Below are 20,801 nucleotides of genomic sequence, written 5' to 3' on the forward strand. Positions count from 1 at the left end.
CGCTCTTGTCGTGATTCGGACTCAGAATTGCAGTCGGAATCGCCCCCGTCGTCAACAAAAGGTTCCGAGAACTCGCTATCCTCACCAGACGTCCCGTCATCATCGCTGTCGAAGAGTATATGTACGATTTCATCGTTAGGAAGGCCACACCGTACACTGGACGCCGCCATCTTTTCCAAGCAGGCGGCGATTGAGCGGGGAAGACAATACACAAAAGAACAAGCTCAAACAAACACAGAAATTCGTGCAGACTGGCGAATCGCCGGCTTTGCCAATATGGCCCCTGACGGCAAGCCCGGCGATTCGTCGGCTTTGGTAGCGAATGGGTTAACTTTGTGATTATTTTTGTTTTATGACGTATAGAGCTACTTTTAATTGTTCATTTGAGTGGATTAGGAGCATTGTGACTTAATAAGGCACCTTGAATCCTATGTCAAGATTTTTGTGAGGACATTTTGAAAAGTGATTCCTCCGAAGTTTTCTGGATATCTATCCATTGTTAACCTATTTCTTCCACTTTGCTCCAAGTTGAATTATGTTCCCGAGATTGTAAAAAGAAATCTTTCAGTTACTGTCCTGCTCCGTTTTTTGTGGGTTCAGTGAATCGCGAATAAACTACTTTCCTCTACAAGACATTGCCTTACTTCCTCACTACTGTCGATGAGCATTGTACAAGCAACGGGCAATACCAATGTAAACTTTCATTTCAACCTTTTTTGGACTTGATTGAACTTTACCAGCTGACAATGGGAGTATGCTTGGTGATGTCGCAGCTGGACCATTTGCGTTAACTTTATTTTTGTTCCACAACATTGCTGTTTGTTATGATAGGTGTGTGAATTATTGGAACGTATTATCGTTACTTTGAATAACATACTATTGGTTTTACTACTTGCTTCAAACACACAATGTCAATGAAAAATCTGCTAAGTTACTCATTTTTGCGGTCGCTTCGGGCGTCTTTTACAGCGAAGTAGAGGTTACTTCGAATCAAGTGCTCGTGCACCGAGAAGAAGCACCACATGTATGTAGACTGCATTCCTGCATATCGCGCTTTGCTGCAGTGCATCTTTATGCTAGATATTGCGCTAGACTCTAAAGGATTAATTTTTATGTTGAGTCGCGCGTTTTGTTGTTGCCTCTATTACAGCCCTTAAATTACTCAGGGAAATTGTACCAAAATGAGTTGCTGGGCGAGTTGGATAGACATCTTGACTTAAACAGCGCAAATAAGTTACGTAAGGAAGAGACAACAGGAAGGAAAGAGCGCTGACTCACAACTGAGGTTTTAATAATGATGTAGTGAAAGAGAAGGAAGGTGTCAAGTGCGGTAATATTAAATTAAAGAAGGTTTCAATTATTAACCTCTTTCTAATGGCCATATTAACGGAATGACAATTTGCATTTTTAAGTAACCGAAATGAATATATCTACGTACAAATATTCTGATGTGATCTACAAAGTTGACGGTGACCCAACGGTTACTGGTTGTCACAGCCCGAAAAAAGAAGAAGAACCACAAAGTCGACGGTGATCCCAAGGGGGGTTGGCTTCCACAGAAATAGGAAGAAAAAATAATTTAGGGACTAAAATTCAAAAATTGGAGCTCTTTCGCCGTCAGAGCAATCGAAGGCGTACTTATACAGGCTAGGCCCTTATTCGCGATCTTGCACGCCTCGTACACCTCTCTAGTCTTTTGTTCCTTAAAATGTTTAAGCACCTTAGTCTCAGAAAACCTTGGTGTGCACCCGCAATCTCTCACATGCACAGCAAGATGGCCCGCTGGCGTTGAGTTTAGAGAAAGTGCATGTTCCCTGAGTCGCACATTGATGCACCTTCCAGATTGTCCCAGATACACCTTCCCACATGACAACGGTATTTCATATATGATGTTGCTGTGACATTCCACGAACTTGCTTGCATGGTTGATTTTACATAGTTTGTGTGTATCCTGCTGTTTGTTGATTTTTGGACATAATCTTTTAAGTTTGTCTTCTGCAATTTGACTCCGCACACACTAAGCTCGTCAAGAGAGGTATTGTTGCCAGTACGTTGGGGGCGGCTCTAAGGAAGTCTTGCGACCACACAGCAGGAGAGAGCTTCAACATCCAGCTACAGAGACTTCGCGCATCAGGGTACCCGACTTCAGTTATTACCACCATCGTGGAGAGCATGTTAAAACAACGTCAAAGAGGAAGCCCAAACCGAACAAAGATCCGACCTGTGGTAATGCCCTACCTTCACCGTCTCTCCCATAACCTAAAAAGAGTAGCCGCAAAGTTTGAGGTTCCTATCCTCCTCACAGCGCCCGACAAACTTAAAAGATTATGTCCAAAAATCAACGAACAGCAGGATACACACGAACTATGTAAAATCAACCATGCAAGCAAGTTCGTGGAATGTCACAGCGGCATCATATATGAAATACCGTTGTCATGTGGGAAGGTGTATCTGGGACAATCTGGAAGGTGCATCAATGTGCGACTCAGGGAACATGCACTTTCTCTAAACTCAACGCCAGCGGGCCATCTTGCTGTGCATGTGAGAGATTGCGGGTGCACACCAAGGTTTTCTGAGACTAAGGTGCTTAAACATTTTAAGGAACAAAAGACGTACGAGGCGTGCAAGATTGCAAATAAGGGCCTAGCCTGCATAAGTATGCCTTCGATTGCTCTGACGGCGAAAGAGCTCCAATATTTGAAGTTTAGTCCCTAAATTATTTTTTCTTCCTATTTCTGTGGAAGCCAACCCCCCTTGGAATCACCGTCGACTTCGTGGTTCTTCTTTTTTCTGGCTGTGACAACCAGTAACCGTTGGGTCACCGTCACCTTTGTAGATCACATCAGAATATTTGTACGTAGATATATTCATTTCGGTTACTTAAAAATGCAAATTGTCATTCCGTTAATATGGCGTTTGGAGGTTAATAATTGAAACCTTCTTTAATTTAATAATATTACCGCACTTGACACCTTCCTTCTCTTTCACTACATCATTATTGAAACCTCAGTTGTGAGTCAGCGCTCTTTCCTTCCTGTTGTCTCTTCCTTACGTAACTTATTTGCACTGTTTAAGTCAAGATACTCAAGGGAACCAGCTCTCTAGTTGAAATCCAATCTAAAAGGCTGGAATGGTACAGAAATTAATGCTTGGGAATACTATCAACGAGTTGAGCTGGATAAGTATATATATCGGCATGGCCATTTTGCATCATTGTAATAAAACAGACTACACCAACTTTACATTACAATTGTAACACTTAGAGTTGAGACGTTTTGTCTGCCATACAGGAGAGATATCAAATATGCTAAAGTGGCATTCCTGCCAACTTGGCATCGCTGAGGTTGTCTCATGTACGGGAGATGAAACATCTAATTGTTATATTTGTTATGTGATGTCGATGTATTTTCATGATGAGTCCCGGTTTCTAGAATATTTTTGCAATCTTTGTAGCATTAAGAACTTTAAGAAAACATCAAATTATGTGGTAACACATTTTTCATTCTTACATCTTAGTGGATATGATAATTTTTACCTCTTACACTGGTTTACCCTTCATCACCTGCAATGAACCTTCCTAAACAAAAATGATGCATCTTGACACAATAATTCTTTTCCCCTATCTGGTGCTTGCAAACACGAATGGACAGCTAGCCAAGTTTTTGAGGGAATCAAACTGCCTGTTCTAAAATGTTTGCTGACAAGTTGCAACAATAAACAGGAAAAGCAAAGAAGGCAACGATTTTCATGTCACTGAATTTTAACCAAGTATTTATAGTGGAATGAATATTAATTAAGTTTTATGCTGGCCTCCCAAGGTGACTTCAGGTGGACAAGTCATATCATATTGCAAAGGGATTAAATTTTGAATGCTTGAGGTCAACCTCTGCTGGTACTGAATTGGGCCAATAGGGTGGTATTGTGGTCGCATTAAATCCTTTCTGGAGGTGGATTGACTGAGCAAATTGTCTTGGTTACTTGTTTGAAAAGTGAATGTTTTTTTTTATGCATTTTGTTTTCCCAATTTACGTTAGTCTAATCTGTGAACTTGTTTGGAACTTGGCATTCAAAATTTTGACAAAATGCTGTAGCTTTTGCTTAGGTTGTCATCAGTGTACTGTTTTATGTACTATGAAATATATTTATTCGTATAAGGATGCATATGGATTGCATTACGGAATCTGGGTTAATTTTTTTTAAATGCTTGTTTCTTTTGTGGTTTTTATTGCAAATGGTTTTGTTGCTCTAAATTTATTCTGCAGGACGAACTCCTTCACTGCTGAGGTGTCGTTAGAGAAATTTTAGTGATCCTTCAGTTTGACTTTTGAGCAAAGTATATATGATTGCAGCGGCAGCTTTGTCTGGGAAAGTATTTGATATTGAGTCACAAGCGTGGGATGGTATTCTCTAACAACTGGTATGTCTCTAACAGTTTTTTTTTTATTAAATAGATTTAAAGATTGTAGTCATGTTCCCAATGAAATGTTTCTGGTTTCAGAGACATTTTTATACCATATCTCCTCATTTCGAGACCTCGGATCCTCGGAGGCTGTTTTGATTTTATGTCTAATAAACTTTTGTTGCTGAATTAAGAACTGTTTCTTTTAGAAGTATTTATTTTAGTTAAACGTCAAACTACAAAGTCTTTAAGACATATAAAAGAAGAAGTAATTTGTGTTATTTAGTTGCACACAAAAAAGACAGTTCGCATGTCTGCGTTGGACTAAATAAAAATGTGTGAAACTGGTGCCGAAATTGGATCTGCTAAATCTCGTACAGACACGAGTCCCCGAGCTGTCTGAAAATAATAGTTGAAGTCCAAATGAATGTGTTTGATACACGTTTGATTTCTGCTTTACCTTGACAGAAACATATCCTTCCTTCAATCTCTAGAAAATAAAGGGAGCGCTGCTCGCTTTCCACATTTCGCAGCTGCAACTCCAAGCCCTCACTTTCAGGCCCTCACTAAAGAGCTTCGGGTTTTCCCATCCACGCGACCAGCAATCTCATTGCATAAGAAGAAATTGGCATATAATCAACGAATTTCGATTTTGAAATCAAATTTTATCGACCGCACATTGTAAAAGGTATGAAAGCGAACCTTCGAAAGCTCTCTGCCTCTTCACTGTGATGCATCCGCGGTGCCAAACACGCCAGCATAATCTACGTCGCCTATTGGATAAGAGCCTACCTCACCAGCACCGCGATTATAAACAATAAAAAGGCGGCGAATGTTTCTTGAACGTTTTGTTAAAGAATATTCTGATCCACAATTCATAGCATAATTAGCGATGATGCTCGGAGCCATGCTCCACCTATCGTGTGGTAAACAAAGCAAGAGAAAGATCGACTGCGCCTGTGCCGGTTTCTGGCTTCCTGCTGAAAACCATGTCAGTAGTGATTGCGTCGACATGGCCGGTGTCGTGGAAGCTCATCGTTCCGCGTAGAGCATAATCCTTGAATGAATCCTCGTTGTGTATCGCGATGGTAACCCAGCACGCCCTAGAAGGGAAGAACCGTGTACTGGTGCGGCGATGTTGTGGCGGCACCCTTAGGACAGTAGTGCTTTCTTAGAATTTGTCTCCTCGAATATCGTCCGGATTTCTTATTTTGCACATTCCATGCGTGTGATGATGTTCAAGATATTACTGTTGTGTACTCTATTTGAAGGCGTGTATGAAGGATGCGAATTTTGACGCGTTTTTATCACCCGAGAAAAGTGATTAGTGGTAGCAATCCTTGAACGATTGCAATGTCCATGTGATCACGAAAACATATTTCTAAGTTGCTATTGGCGACGAGATGTTTCAGTGGCGCCTCCTGGGACGCAGCTGGTTGGATGCGAGCAGACGACGCGCTATGTCAAAGCACGGAGTGGCTATGTTAGTTCGCCACTATGCCGATTAAAAACGATCTATTTATTAAAGAAACGCCTAAAACGTTTTTGTGAGTGATTTTTCTAATGAACAACAGCCCTCAAAGTTGCTTTTTGTATTAAGAAAGCCTTAAAATGTTCAAAAACGAGCGTGTGGCTTCACATAGCTTGCGCGGCGTGCAACAGGGCTATCCCCATCCTCTCTCACTCTTCCTTTTCCGGATCTGTGGAGGCTCCTGAAGAAAAAAACTTTCAGCCTTTCCACTCTAATGAAGGAGGAAGACCAGCGAAGCTTTACTATGCTGGGATGACCTATAGGATAACTTCTTGGACGACCTCAAAGACGACGCCTAGAGGACGGTGTCTAGGACAACCTCAAGGATGACTTCTGGAACGACCTCAAGGACGACGTCTAGGACGGCCTCAAGAATGACTTTTAGGACGACCTCGAGGACGATATCTCGAGGACAGCCGGTTGTCTAGTTGCCGCCGTTGCTCATAGTTGGCGGTAGCTTTGCAGAGTTTTCTGTCGACATTAGTTTGGTACCGGGTACGATCCTCGGGAACCTAGCCCTTAACAGCTCCGCTGTAAAAGGTTTTGCATTCACCAGAGTAAAGGATGTGCTGTCTTCATAGCTGTGCTCCCGCGCACAGCTGTGTTGCAAAGCGCCACACTTGTTTTAGCTACACTGAGCTTGCCGATACCGATGCTTCTATCCAGATGTGACCTGACAGTTGCTGCCGAGCAACTGCTCGTCAGCAACTGATGCTTAGCTCCCCCCGAATCGAATACAAGGCAAAGAAGTTTGTCACATTGGGACTTCTGGTTGAAAGAAATTATAAATTCTTAAATTGTCGGCCATGGCACGGCAAATACACGCGATTGATTAGTTTGTGTTATCCTATTTTTAACCGAGAATTGTTTACAAATTTAATATTGCTCGCTGAGGAGCGCATCATGTCTTATGCGCATTTGGGTCCGCAGAAACTAAACATACAAGCGGTGGTAATTCATAGCAGGTGTATTGCTCATTTTCTGGGATGCTGAAGTGTCACCGACTTACTAGATTACTTTGATTGCGAGGGGGTCTCGCACGTTTCGCGTCGGCCGTGTGTATAAGCAGAGGTAGCTGAAAGCACTCCGGAAGCCAGCCTCTGCTTCTTCTAGCTTGCCAGTCATTTTGGGAAAATGTTTGTTTACTGGTTTACAAAATTAAGAAAAGGAATAAACTCTGAACTAATAAAAGACCAGCACTCACAGAACACATCGGAACCAACAGGATACATAAGAGTCGCTTTCACTGAAGTGTTTAGTAAACACGAAGGAGGTTCTTGAATTTCACCAATTCCTTTTTTCAATTTGACGAGACATTCTTTTCTTAGTTTTGTTTTGTCCGAGTCCTACTGTAGATGCCTCCCGCATGGGAGGCAAAACGTCTAATGAACTTGTTTTATCTGTTGTGTCAAGTTGGTGCTCTTATTTTAGTTATGACGTGTCCCGGCTTTTGGAGTATTTTTGTCATAATAAAAATACACCCTATTCGCCGTGGTAGATGCTGCAGTGGGATAAAGCGCTGAATATTCTATTTTCATCATTCAGCTTTTTGAAAGGGGTAGAGAATGGTTCATCACCATCCGAGCGCTTTGACACCTCGGCTCCAAAAGCGTTTGTGGGCACGACTACGTACACATGTTACGTGCGATTTCAAACTTTAGTAAAAACCGTTGACCTGCTACAAATATCACTTCACCATATAAACACGACACGAGAAGCAGGCTTTGCCGCGCGTTACTCAAACAGCGCATGAAGAGAGTGGTCTGTCCTACTCGTGACGTCACAAATGATGATGATAGCTGGAGAAGCGCGCCCCCTGTGGTTCGCACATGACGCCAATGCTAAGATTACGTCGTCTTTTGCAATCGGGAGTGCTTCCACCGACCAACACCTCCGACGCCCGTCGGACAAGTGAAGCCTGTGTGCAAATCACTCGTCCAACGCCAGTAAAGTCGCGTTTTAAAGTCGTGAATGTCCAAAACGGCGTACTCTTTTATTTTTTCATGCACTCTGCCCTGCGAGCCTATCCTGACAAAATAAAAAAAAAAATGAATAAAGCTTAAGCCCATAGAAACCTCGGTCCATTTTCTGCTACACCAGTGAGCGTAGCGCGCCCCATTCTTTTTAGAGGCGCCGCGAAAACAACTGACGGTGGGGGAGAAGCGGCCGCTGTGCTGACGACCTACGGCGCTTGTTGCTGAAGGGTGTACGTGCAGCACAGAGCGGTTGTTCCCGTTGCTCCTGTCACAACGGACGCAGTCGTAGCTAGCGTGCTCGTTGTACTACAATCTGGACTAGGTATAATCGAGGCTCACCTGGCCCGTGTGGGAATGCAGGCGGCACCAGAAAATACGAACTACACGGTCGTACGCAGCCCGAGAATTCGCGTAAAGGAGGACTATGCAGCCAAACTCAACCTGGTCCTGGCGGGGAAATGAATCCAGCCGTCCCCTTCGGTAGAGATCCTGGGGATCACCATAGAGGAGAACGGCAAAGGAGACGCTTGGCTCCGCGACAAACTCAAACAGTGCAACTCGGTGCTCAGCATGATCAGACGGATCTGCAATGCACGCGGAGGAGCGTCACAAGACATTGCCAAAAAAATGGTCAAGGCTCTCATAGTATCCCGGGTATGCTACGGAGCATGCCACTATTGGCTCACAGCAAGGCAATGGGAGCGTCTCGAAGCTTTGAACAACCACGCTATGAGAGCTATCACTGGACTGCCCCGTTTCACTCCTCTCGTCAAATTGAGGCAGTACGCGCAGTTTAACACATATTGCACGACGTCGTGGAAGCAAGAAGGAACGCGCACGACGAACGCCTTAAGACGACACCGCAAGGAAGAGGCATCATGCGACTCCTAAAAAAATCGGTAGATGGCCTCCCAGAGCTGCAGAAACAACTGCTTCCGTGGGAAGACCTCGCGGCCATCAGCAGCAAGCCTCTAAGGGCATGCAGAAAAGGGGACACCAAACAACTGGCCCGCCAGGTAAAAGCACACAACAAAATGGTGGAGGGCTGGAAGCAAAGCAAGATCGTAGTTGCTGCTTATACGGACACTGCATCGCTTGAAGGCCCTGTCACCCTCAAGTCAGCTGCCAACACTTTGACTCGAGGCAATTGAAGCATTACCCCCTACGGTGTCGACAAAGGGAGGAGAACTGGCAGCCATCCGCCTTGCATTAGAGACGGTCGTCACTCAAGCCACCGACCTCCCTAAGAACCTCTGGATCTTTACGGATTCACAGGAGGCGGTGAAACAGTGTCGAAGCAAGAATAGCCCTAGCGTCCAAATACGCAAGATCAAAAAGCTCGCCACGACACTTAGGTCGCGGGGTGTCTTTATAAGAGTCGAGTGGGTTCCTGGTCATGCGGGGATCCCACGCAACGAAGAAGCCCATCAACTGGCCCGCGACATCCTTGCTACCCCTTCCTTCCGCGGGCCCGGAGATGAAACGCTTCCACTTCAAGATCACCAATATGACGTGACCCCTCGAGATCGAGCATCCATCGTCGATTGGCAGTCACAAGAATATGACCCCGCCGAAGAAAAGGCCGGGATAAAAAATTAATACCAGGCGAAACTTGAAGAGCTCCTGCCCGAGCCGGCACATCCCCTTCTCCCTTCACGGGGATTTGGACGACGAGGGCAGGTTCTGCTCACCCGAGTCCGCACAGAAGCAACACTATCATCCGCGAGACTCGCATCGTGGAACAAAGGCAAAAGGTCTGGCCTTTGTTCCCAGTGCGACATGAACGCTAAGGCGGACACATACCACCAAGTGCGGGTGTGCCCCAAGTATCACGCAGAAAGGGCAAAAATTTCGACCTCAGGACATCATCCCGCCACCCTCGCCGACAAGCTCCATTTGAACATCGTCAGCACCTATCCCTGTCATCTGTACACAATCTCATCCCATCGTCCTTAGATGCGGCGCCGCAGGCCTTCCTGGTATGGGCTACTTGCCTTTCTGCGGCACCGCGGTTCTCCTGAACCAAAATAAATATTATTAATTATTATTATTATTATAGCCACTCTGGAAGGCTGGACTCATCCCCCTGGAAACGACCAACAACGAAAGATCCTGCGAAGTCTACTTCCTCCACGAGGCAAAGCTGGAATCGTTTATTTAGTGCACATGTTTTAAATAGTATCCAGGCCTCGACTATTAGCCACCGATGCATTCTTACGCCCCTTTCCCTGCCTAATGGCATCAAAACGCTCTTGGAACTGAACAAAATATTAAAATAATACTTCCTATTTCCGCGGCACTGACACTGAGGTGGTTTGGCAGATTTGTGAGGCCCCGCAAAAATCGTCAAATCTCGAGAGATGCGGTCGTACATACCTGGATGTGAATTATTTTGTTATGTAACCTTCAATGCTTCCAAGTTACTCAGCCCTCGACGCGTGGATTGCACAAAAACGAAACTGTAACTAGAGTGGTCTGACCTATCCTGACCCATCTGACTACCGCGGACTACAACAAAAGTTAACATTTATATTTTGGGTTTCCTGTTCTAGCGCTGGGGAGCAGAATAAATACTTGCTAATAAAAAATAATTTGCGTTTTGAAGTATTTAATTTTAACAAATCGAGACAATCCAATCCAAGACGTTGAACGGTTAGCTTTGGTTGCTTTGTGCGCGCGTAGTTCTTGAACATGCATGTGGCTCTCCCAGCTCTCCTACAATGTACTACGTAGTATGAACGTTTGAAATGCACTTTGGAGAGCGTTGTCTTGGGTGAATTGAGAGTTCAGAGCGAGCAGCTAGTGCCACTAGTACTCTGTGTGGTCCACCGGAGTCGTCCTCGGTTGCACCACCCTTGTACCACACTGAGGGCATCGCAGTGTCTGCGGCACCGTAATGAGCAAGTGCTGCGTCTTCAAGGGTGGTGCCTGTAAAACCGACGGTGTGCCGGTATTCGAGTTTCCCAGGAACCGCAGACTAAGGAGTCAGTTGAGTAGGCATCGTTCTGACGGCTACGATTCCACCAGGCTTTTCCCAGACAACCTGATAGATGACAAGGCCTAGCCCCGACTGAAAAAGGGCGCCTTTCCGGCGCTGCAACTCAAAGAAGCGCCAACTGCGAAACGCAGGAGGAGGACACCAGTGCGCAGTCGTACCGGTAAGTGGCCTTCGGTGATCGCAGATTGCCGATCGCCGACGCTACGAGCTAATGGAACTAATCGTGCAGCATCCAGAGCGCACCGACATGACGAAACTAATACCTAGAGAAGGGAAACAACAGAGACAAAGGACACTCGTAAATCTCCAAACACGGCTAGGTGACTGGCGTGAGACCGAAAAAATCCGCCTGGTCCTGGTATCGAACCAGCGACCTCTCCGTTTCTAATGCAGCACTCTTCAAAAAAAAAAACAAAAAAACAAAAATTGGGTTGTGTGGCATGTTTATACAGCCTAGAAGTTGGTCTGCATCTCAGGGGCAACGAGTCTCCCAGCTGTAGATGAGCAATTTAGCCAGTGCAGTACAACCGCTAGCCTGGGGTCTTTAAAGGGGCGGTGCAACGATTTTCGGACTTCGGTCAAAGATTTCTGGAAGTTACCCCCTGACACTTCAGAAGTAAAGAACAGAAAACCGATTTCGCCTGCGTGTCCTAGTTGTTGCGTAAAAAAAAGATAAAGATTGGCATTTCGGGCACCCCTCAACTCACTCCCAGCCTTCAGGGTCACACCTGGTCGCACTCCCAGTGACGTCATTCGGAGTGCCGTGTAGCTTCCCGTGTGCTATCTCGGAGAACGCTTCCCCTCCCTCTCTCTGCGTACATTAGCAGGCGCTATGCTGCAGCTTAGAGCCGAGCGAGGTCACGTAATCTTTCCGCCGTAGTTCCTTCGGCTGCCACTTGGGGCTGCAGGTGGGGGAAGAAGCTCGACTTTTGCTTTGCGATTATGCAGCGAAATCGCGACATTTTTAATGAAGGAGGTGTTTTCTCTATCCTCTGGGACACGATGAACAACTTAAAAATGACGAGATGCAAATTCTTTTAATCATAAAATCGTTGCACCGCCCCTTTAACGTGCACCACGCAGTAGTGATACAGGACCGCACGCCGGTACGATGCTCATCCAGATCGAAACGGGCAGGGGTGGGGATTGAACCCAGGATCCCTGGGTTCTGCAGCGCAAACTTTCGCTCCACATGCTCCGAGCTGGTGTGCGCTAGCCCGCTCGGCCACCGATCCCCCCACTCTTCCAACTGGCGAACATGGTGAACACCAACATGGTGTTTGCCATGTATCTGTGTATGTACACCATCATCACTGATGCAATCATGCACGGGGAACACCCAATAACTTTTGACGCTGGTTGATTGGTCCCATCAGCCCATAGTGTAGGTTGCGTCCCCGGACATAAGATGAAACAAAGTACAGGGTGTCTGAAATCACAAGGATCAATCTAAAATGGACTGTAAAAATCGACGCCTGCACGGAGCAATCTAAACTTTTCGTCAAAGGTGTATTTCACCGGTCCGGTTTTTCAAGTAAAACTGCCTAGCGTAGCTCCTTTTCTGTAAAAAAAAAAAAAAAAAAAAAAAAAAAAACTGGGTTAAAAACTTGCCAGGGTCAACGATGTGCGGCGACGCAGACGACTAATTCGAGCGGCGGGGTGTCGTCGGAAAATGTAGTGTCTGACTCCATATCTCATGTGCCATACTACTGCCTTGAAAATGATTGTGTACGATTTGCAGGAGCATCTCTTCACAATATTTCAAACCTTCCAAGTCATCAACACTTCGGTGAAGGTGCAATCATCAACGCTGTGCAACGTTGGCAAGCATATCTGCTTGCACCATTTCATTAGTAATTAGGACCCTCCCTGAGCCTCCACTGGCTTTACAACTAAAAGACTTTCCATGCAGGGTACTACATCTGCTGTTCATAGCAAGTACACCTCAAAAGGCGCGAGCGTTTTGGCGTGCGCATATGTTTCCAACGAGGACATGAACCAAGCAAACAATATGACTTATCTTCTTGCCTCCTCGCTCCTGTCTCCTCTCCCGTTTTGCTTTTGAGAGATTTCGGACTGGCATCAACAGTAGAGCCCTTGAGTAAGGCCTTCAGACAGTAGAGCATGTGAGTGGCTACGTCCGTACCCACATCATGTGCATGCTCCAAGGCTTTGTCCAAGGATGTGAGCAGAGGGCAGTAATTATTTAAAACGAGTGTGTTGGTGAATAGATACCAATACATGAAAGGATAAAACATCGAGGATGGGGACGGAAACAGAAATTCTTCCGAAAGAATGGAAACAGAACTTCTTTGAAAGAAGTTCTGTTTCTTCCTCGGTGTTTTATCCTTTCATGCATTCGTATCAGCAGAAGGGGTGGCTTTTGTCCGGCAGTAAATGTCTCAAGGTAGACTGGAAGGCGAGGAATAACCTCTCTTTCCATCCAGCAAAGGCTGTCTACAGCACAAGCCATGCTCTCTGTGGACAGCCCTTGACACATTTTTCAACAATCTAGTGACTCTAGCCGGTTGTGATGAAGTTGTGTTGCCACTCTTGCATTGATCACTTCACTTATAGAAGGCGAAGAAATACCTGTGCAGGAATTGTGTTCTTTCGCTGCAAAGGTGTGATTTTTTTCGGTGTGCATGGTTAGCCAATGGTTATTCTCGAAATAATAGACTTTTAGCTATACGATTGGATATCCCGAAACATATCATGTTATGTGCCTATTAGCCTTTGTGCTGCTTATCAGCAAGCCGGTATTTGTTTGCAACAGGTGTGGGCATGACGCTTGTGCTGAAACCAGATTTGTGAGAAGTGAAACGTCTGTGCATGTTCCGTGAAAAAAGCAGCGTCACTGAGGTGGCATGAAACCAAGGCTGCAAGCTGGTGTATATGCTTGTAAGGGCATAGAAATATTGCTGGTCCAAAGCTATATCCACAACTCCACTCATTTTGATGCCAGCTCACTGGTTCTGCCTTTGGTAAACAGAAAAAGAAACTTTCGAGTTTTAATAATTTATACAGCTCACTATAGACGTTTTCTATTTCCTCTCCTTCTCAGTTACGTGGGTTCCGTATCTGGTATGCGAGACGAAAATATAACTAAAAATTTCAATCTGGAATATGCGAGAAAATATAGGTGAGGCCGAACAAGAACGTGTGACAATCACGCATTCTGCGTAAACACCTTCCAGCGATGTGGAGAGATCAAAACAATGTTTTACTTCACACCAGAAGCGACGACATTCAAGATGGCTGCGCCCTTGCGAAAAAGGTGTATAAAAGCCATTTCAAGAAGATGTTTGATGAATATTATGCAAGTGCTGAAAATGTAATTGTTTATTTTTACATGAATAGTGCATGATGCGTATTGGAACATGATCACATCAGTGCCTCCAAATTCAACTTGTTCAAATTCAAATTCAACTGGGTCCTGTTCACAGCAGGACCCACCTCGGGCACCACCGGTAAAAAGGAGAAGGGCTAGTGGAAGTCTCCCCAGCAGCAAGAGGACAGGCACGAATGCCGCTTTTGTCTTTACTCTGCCTGCGACAGATTTTGCATCACCAGACATGAAAGGATGCATTTGGAGGATATAATATATTAAAGTGCAGTATGTACGTACTTCTGGGTGAGCAGTCGAGCATGCAACGAACATGATGAGTCTCGTAATAATGCATAAGGGAGAGCAGTGGTACCAGTGTTGGACCTGTGGAAAAGTGATCATGCGAGCTGATGTATGTTTGGATAAAAGGAGGTGCCAGGCCTTGAGGGAAACCCATCTATTGTAATATCCTGAGAGATAGCCCTCCAAAAATCGATAGGAAATGGGATGAAAATGAGGGGTGTGCCATAGAACAAAAGTTTTATGGCACACCAAAGCGAGGTTAAGTAACACCGTGTTTTCCGAGGTCAGCATTTGCCAGGGTCCTGTAATTACTGGAAGTGGGCTATCTTGCAGTGTTTTTGACGAAAATAGCAAATCATGCCAAAAATAGGTGTGGACTATCTTTAGGGGGGGAGGGGGGGGGGGGGGCATCTCTCGAGACTTTATAATAGTAGTAGCTGGAGACACCATTTGTACTGAATTGAAGCTTCTCCATATGTCTTTTAGTTCTTGATAAACTTTGGGTTTTTTTTTTATCTGTGAGTAGAATTTCTTGGATAGATGCTTGCATAATTAATCATGTACAGTCTGGGATAAAAGTCTCCAGGACGTGCGAGCTGCGGCTGAAACGCATTGCTCTGCCATCTGCCGGCGGGTGGCCTGGTTTCGAGATCACAGAAAAGCGCATGCACGTCCTACTCTGCCTGCAAACATGTTTGTTTTCCCACCCTTCTATGGCACAGTGCCTAACTCGGAATCGGGCGCGTGGTGCCGCCTCGAAGATAGCGCTGGCGGCTGACGAGCGTCTGCTACACATTCCGAAACTCGAGATACCGCCTGGGGCATTTCGCCGTGTCAGCGCACCTTGCTTTATAACCAGTTAAGCTTATCGCTCAGTTGAGATGCCGTGACTTCTTGCTTGATAGGTGCTATGTCAGTAAGCGCTATCTCTGAGGCGGTACCACGCGCCCGATTTCGAGTTAGGCGCCGCGCCGCAGAAGAGCGGGAAAGCACACATGTTGGCAGGCACAGTAGGACGCGCATGCGCTTTTCTGTGATCTCGAAACCAGGCGACCCACCGCCAGATGGCAGAGCAATGCGTTTCAGTCGCAGCTCGCATGTCCTGGAGACTTTTGTCCCCGACTGTACAGTCGTCGACCGATTTTTTGGACATTGCGGGGACTGAAAAGACGTCCGAAAAATCCGCAGATTAAAAAACTTGCCTTTATTACGTCTAAGCGGGCTTAAAAGAGCTGTAAATAGTGCCTTGCTTCAGGTTACGCCTGCGCACCTTGTTTTAGGTTATGCCTCCATTTGCGTTGGGCAACTTTCTGTTAGCTTGAGAATCGCTGCCTTCTTTTCTAGCGTTAAGGTTGAGTACTTTCTGCGCTTCTTAGCGACACATCGCGACTGCGGAAGAACAGATGCCGCTACGACGTCCAAGCCAGCTTAGTCCAAAAACACGATTCATTGAGACGAGATCGAGGTGAGAGGTGCAAGTCCATGACTGCAATGGTGAATGAACAAAGCAAAATGGAAAAAACAGTGAGGATAATGATAATGATGCGCAGCTGGAGAAAAAAAAAAGCCGTACAGCGTCACCTGGCAGTAGGACTTAGCAGTATTCAATTAGCGCTGCCAAACTAAGTCAATTCATGTGCAGCGAGCATAGAATTCAAAATGGCTGCTTCTCAGTGGTGTTTCCCGCTGATCGCTCGTGACAATTATGTCAGAATAATCAAACTTTTGGACTTCAAGCTGTCCGAAACATCGGTCGTGAGTATGCACTATTTCTATCGGGTAGGTCACGGTTCCTCCTTTAGATCCGAAATATCAAACAAGTCCGAATTATCGGCGTCCGAAAAATCGGTTTGCGAATGTAAAAGGTTTTTGTTGTGAAAAGTAAGCAAGGCATGTTGTTCCTTTCAAAGCTCTTCATGTTCCTAATATAAAAGTTGGCACTTGGCAAAAGCTCGGCCAGTGAAGTGGCTCATGAGACAAAAGGGACCCTAAAAACTGTCCTTATTTTTATTTGTAAACACTAATATGTTCCAATGGGCCCTTTTTCAAACGCTCGCCTTAAAGGGACACTGACAGGGTATTTATGCTCGCCGAGGTTTTTAGTTGTACGTGACATATGAGAGCTCAACTACCCAGAACAGAATTTGCGGCTCGAAATTCGGTTTCTTTCCGCCCGAAAACCGCCGATCAAGAATTGGCCGGTTCGAGTCTCGCTCACTCACTTTTTCGCGGTCACGGGCCGTTTTCTAAGGTATCGATGCGACCACCAAATTTAATCAAAGTCGTGGGTCACTGAAGGCACACACTCAATATTAAAAATAGAAAAAAATATGAAACCCATTTTTTGTGGCTTCTAAAAAGCTGTAATTACGTTGATTGAAGAAAAAAAGTTCCACAGACAACCGGAAGCATTCTGTGCGTTCGTCGTTTCGCGTATCGGCGATGGCAGCGGACGACGGGCGTGGGACCTCTATTTCAGAACTGTCGTTCGCGGTACCGGCGAATTCTGTCTACCGTTAAAAGAGAAATTCGGGACTGATCAAAAGAATTGGTATTCATCCCGTACGACACGCCCGGCCACAAAGCCGATTTGCACGTTGACGTCGCCGAGCCGTCGCTCCCTTCTCGTGGCTGAAGACAACGCTCGCGCAAACGTCAAGCACGACGTGTCTACTTCGAGTTAAATATGCACGCGTACGATTTCTTTACTAGGTGCGAATGTCCCCAAAGCGTGGTGCTGCCCGACTTCGGCCCGGGAGTGCTTTTGCTAGAGAAAAATCGACAGCAAACTTTCCAACTTACTGTTTACCGGCTGAGTTATTACTAAGGAAAGAGATCCACAAGAAACGAGATGCCCCAGTAGCTCAGTGGGAAAGACGTCCGCTTCACACGCGCTAGGACCGGGTTCGATCCCCCGTGAATTTTTTTTTTTTTTTCAAGCATTTTTTTATGTTTACATATCTTTTTCTTTTTTTTACAATCATCACTGAAGAAACGAACAAAAAAAATAACAAACAAATGTGGACGATACTTCGCTGAATTAAACGGTATGGGATTTCCGTTTTGACACCTGCGAACTCAATGTAATCACTTTCCACAAAATGCAAGGAGCATATAAATCAGGTAGCGTCCGCTTTCCGAGGTGCCCGTAAATGTTCTACAGGAATTGCAGCCAGCCATTGGTCCCGATCCCGTTGATCTTTCGGAAACTCTGTCACACAATGCCACTTTTTTTCGGATGCAGGACATGTGAGCCAGCTCTTCACGCAACATCTTGGGTTCATTCTTTTCGGACCCGATCGTGGAAATTCACCACGGGCACTCACTACTCATTTCGAACTCCTCAATGTACAAAACAGCTCATCTTGGAGTACAGAACAACGAGCGGAGCAAACATAATTGCAAAAGAATCGCACGACAAGCAGTTCCCGCACGCCGCATCGCACGCCGCATGTCGCGTCGTCTGCTACCGGAGAGGAGAAAAAAAAAAAAAAAAACGCACGGTCGGGTGTAGCCACGTGACTTCCGCCAGTCACTCTCTTCTCTCCACTTCTCCGACCTCCGTCGGGTTTCGGTTTCGGTTTCGAGCAGTTGCGTCTTTTGGCTTTATTAAAGAAATACGCTACTCTGTTGCAAAATATTAATTGGGTAGTCCTCCGACACCATAATAAAGCGCCTGGCAAAAAATAAAAAAATTTTTTTGGGGGGTGTCAGTGTCCCTTTAAGGTTCCGCACATTCTTCATGTATTCTGCATGAGGGTGAGCACTACTTTGTAAAATGGTCTATTACAGCCCCAGACGTAAGTGCAGCATCATAAATGGTACACCCAAGAGAACATTGGTTGTCCGCTTTTTTGAAGACTTGGTTGGGATTGTAGAGTAAACTTTGGTTCCAGAGATGTTTTAGTGCAAGGTCGCTCTCATCGTAAGGTTTTTTTTTATTTTTAGATGCATGTCAAAATGTTTTGATTTTAAAGATTTTTTTTAGCAACGTCCCTCTCATCGTAAGTTTTGTTTTTTAGATGCATGTAAAATATCTTAGTGGAAGGTGTTACACAAACTGAATTTGTGGCGGCACGTTCCTTTTGCCAGAACAACATTCTCTGAAGCCCCTGCATGCCTCGGGGTCGACAGGTGGAAGATGAAGACAAGGAGAGACCCGAGCTTGGTGATTGCGCGAGGATCCAAGGAATGACAAACTGGCAGGCTCGGGACGTCACTGGCAATTTCTCCTGACCGACCGATGTCCAAGTTCTCTGTCCTTTTAGATGTTTTGGTTTTAAGTGAATTATGTGGTAACATTCCGGAAGGTCTGGGTTATTACCCCTCGCGCACTCGAGCTCAATAGGGAACGCAACAAATTGTTTCCCAGTGAGCTCAGGATTTTAACAAACTCATATGTGGGCATTCAATTTTCTGCTTTGTTTTTTGGTGGAAATTGAAGTTGATGTGTTCATTTGTTGTTTTGCTTACATTGATAAATTGTTTTTCTGCACTTGTCAAACTCTAATACTTTCTCACCTGTACTTTGCCTCTTGCTAGAAAATTCAGCCAAATAAAAAAAGTGCTGTTAAAGTGTCCATGAAAAAAGTGACATATGGTAAAAAAAATTCGGTGTATGTGCGGTGTGAGGTAGGGTCTGGCTGTATGAACACTAGGATTGTTTGTTTTACTTGTGACTTTTTTCTGGGCACTCCTGCTATCACTTTTTTTTTTGCTACGATATGCCTTTGGTGTTCATGACAATGTGTCATGTTTGGGTAGTTAAAAAGCGGTCAAATGCTTGCCTCACTCGAGCGACATTATATTTGCAATTCATTCTCTTGTAACCTTGCAGGTAGATGCTGGCAACCTTCGCAAGATGCGACAAATGGTACATTGTTGCTTTGCAGAGAGGCTTCTTCCCACTGGCCAACTCACCTTTTGGGAGCATGCATTTTCTGTGCAATGTTCTTCCTTAAACAAGTTCAGCGTCACTGAAATGGGTGTCTTATTGCATAAAATGTATGTCAGTTATTTAGATGATGACAAGCAGTCGACCTGCCTGAATGCATTCACCACCACTCCATTTGTGCAGAACAGAACAAGTGTGATGTGGTTGTCTTGCAATGCATGCTCTTATCTGGTGCTTGAAGCTAAAAAATATCAGCATTTGGTTTGTAACTTGCATTTTTGCACTGGAAGCGGTGCTGGCATGCTCGAGTAGTGTGTGATTTTTAATAGATTTACAGGGACATTGACTGTGCAGTGACATTTTGAAGAACATTATTACAGTGAATGGAAATCACTGCATGGTACCTCCACAGCACCATAGCATTCACTGCAGTCTTATATGTCATATCGATACTGGAGCCAGGAAATAGGCTCGCATATTGTTGCTTTCGGCTATTAGGATGCGAGATGAGCTGCTTCAATGAAAGATAAACTGCACATGAACATTTTCTGCGTGAATGAAATGTGCTTACCAATTTTCAGTTATCTTAAAGTGTGATTTCACATGAATTTAATAACAGCCTTTGTTAATACTTTAATTGTTCTTTGCTGAGTTCGTTCTTTTTTCTCTTAAGGGAGGACACAACCTGGGAATGTCAACTTTTGAACCGCTCACGGAATTGGTGTGATATTTGCAGATGGTGTTAGTAGCCATTTGGAAAGAGGGCATGCAAAGTTTCAGCCCTGTGAACCTATTAGGTACTATACCCCCAGAACGAAGTAAAGCATGGTATCGGCTCAATGAATTGAGAAATTTGAGAAATAGTGTTCATAACCACATATTTTTCTATTGGAATGCATACTGGAATACCTGATGCCAGTTACTATAAAAAGAAATTTTAAAAAATATGCATTTTTCAGGTAAAGAAAAATTTTGAAGACAAATATTTCTTTTTTACGTTTACCAAGTTTTTGCAAATTACGATTTTTCATAAAGGTACATGAAAATGCAAAATCTAAGTTCATAGTAACTGGCTTCATAAAATTTTGGCATATAAGCCACAAATATTGACTCTTTCGATAGTTTCATACTGAAACACTAGTTTTATTGAGGTGGGATTTATGCCAAAGTGTGGATTGGAGAAAAACACTTCCAAGCACTCCAAACTTTACCTTTTTTTTTAGCATTGGTGGACCAAAAATAAATTATAAAAAATTAACTATCCAGTGTAAATTAATGAAACTTTCTGGGAATACTCTCTATACGTTGGTGGCTATAAACATGGCATTTTTCAAACTCAACATTTTTTGCAGAAATTGTTTTTTCTAGATAG

The 20,801-nt window shown here is 44.6% G+C and overlaps 1 long non-coding RNA gene across 1 annotated transcript; it reads right to left on the reverse strand.

Annotated features, from left to right (window-relative positions):
• Positions 1-32: 32 nt before the first annotated feature.
• Positions 33-10,330, reverse strand: LOC120839497. Its single transcript, XR_005715340.1, has 3 exons — positions 10,283-10,330; positions 8,348-8,490; positions 33-105 (listed from the first exon to the last, which is right to left on the reverse strand). It is a non-coding gene; the product is annotated as an uncharacterized LOC120839497 (long non-coding RNA).
• Between the last annotated feature and the right edge of the window lie 10,471 nt (positions 10,331-20,801).

The sequence above is a fragment of the Ixodes scapularis genome, unplaced genomic scaffold, assembly GCF_016920785.2.
Source record: "Ixodes scapularis isolate PalLabHiFi unplaced genomic scaffold, ASM1692078v2 PGA_scaffold4__175_contigs__length_147842914, whole genome shotgun sequence".
Classification (NCBI taxonomy): domain Eukaryota; kingdom Metazoa; phylum Arthropoda; class Arachnida; order Ixodida; family Ixodidae; genus Ixodes; species Ixodes scapularis.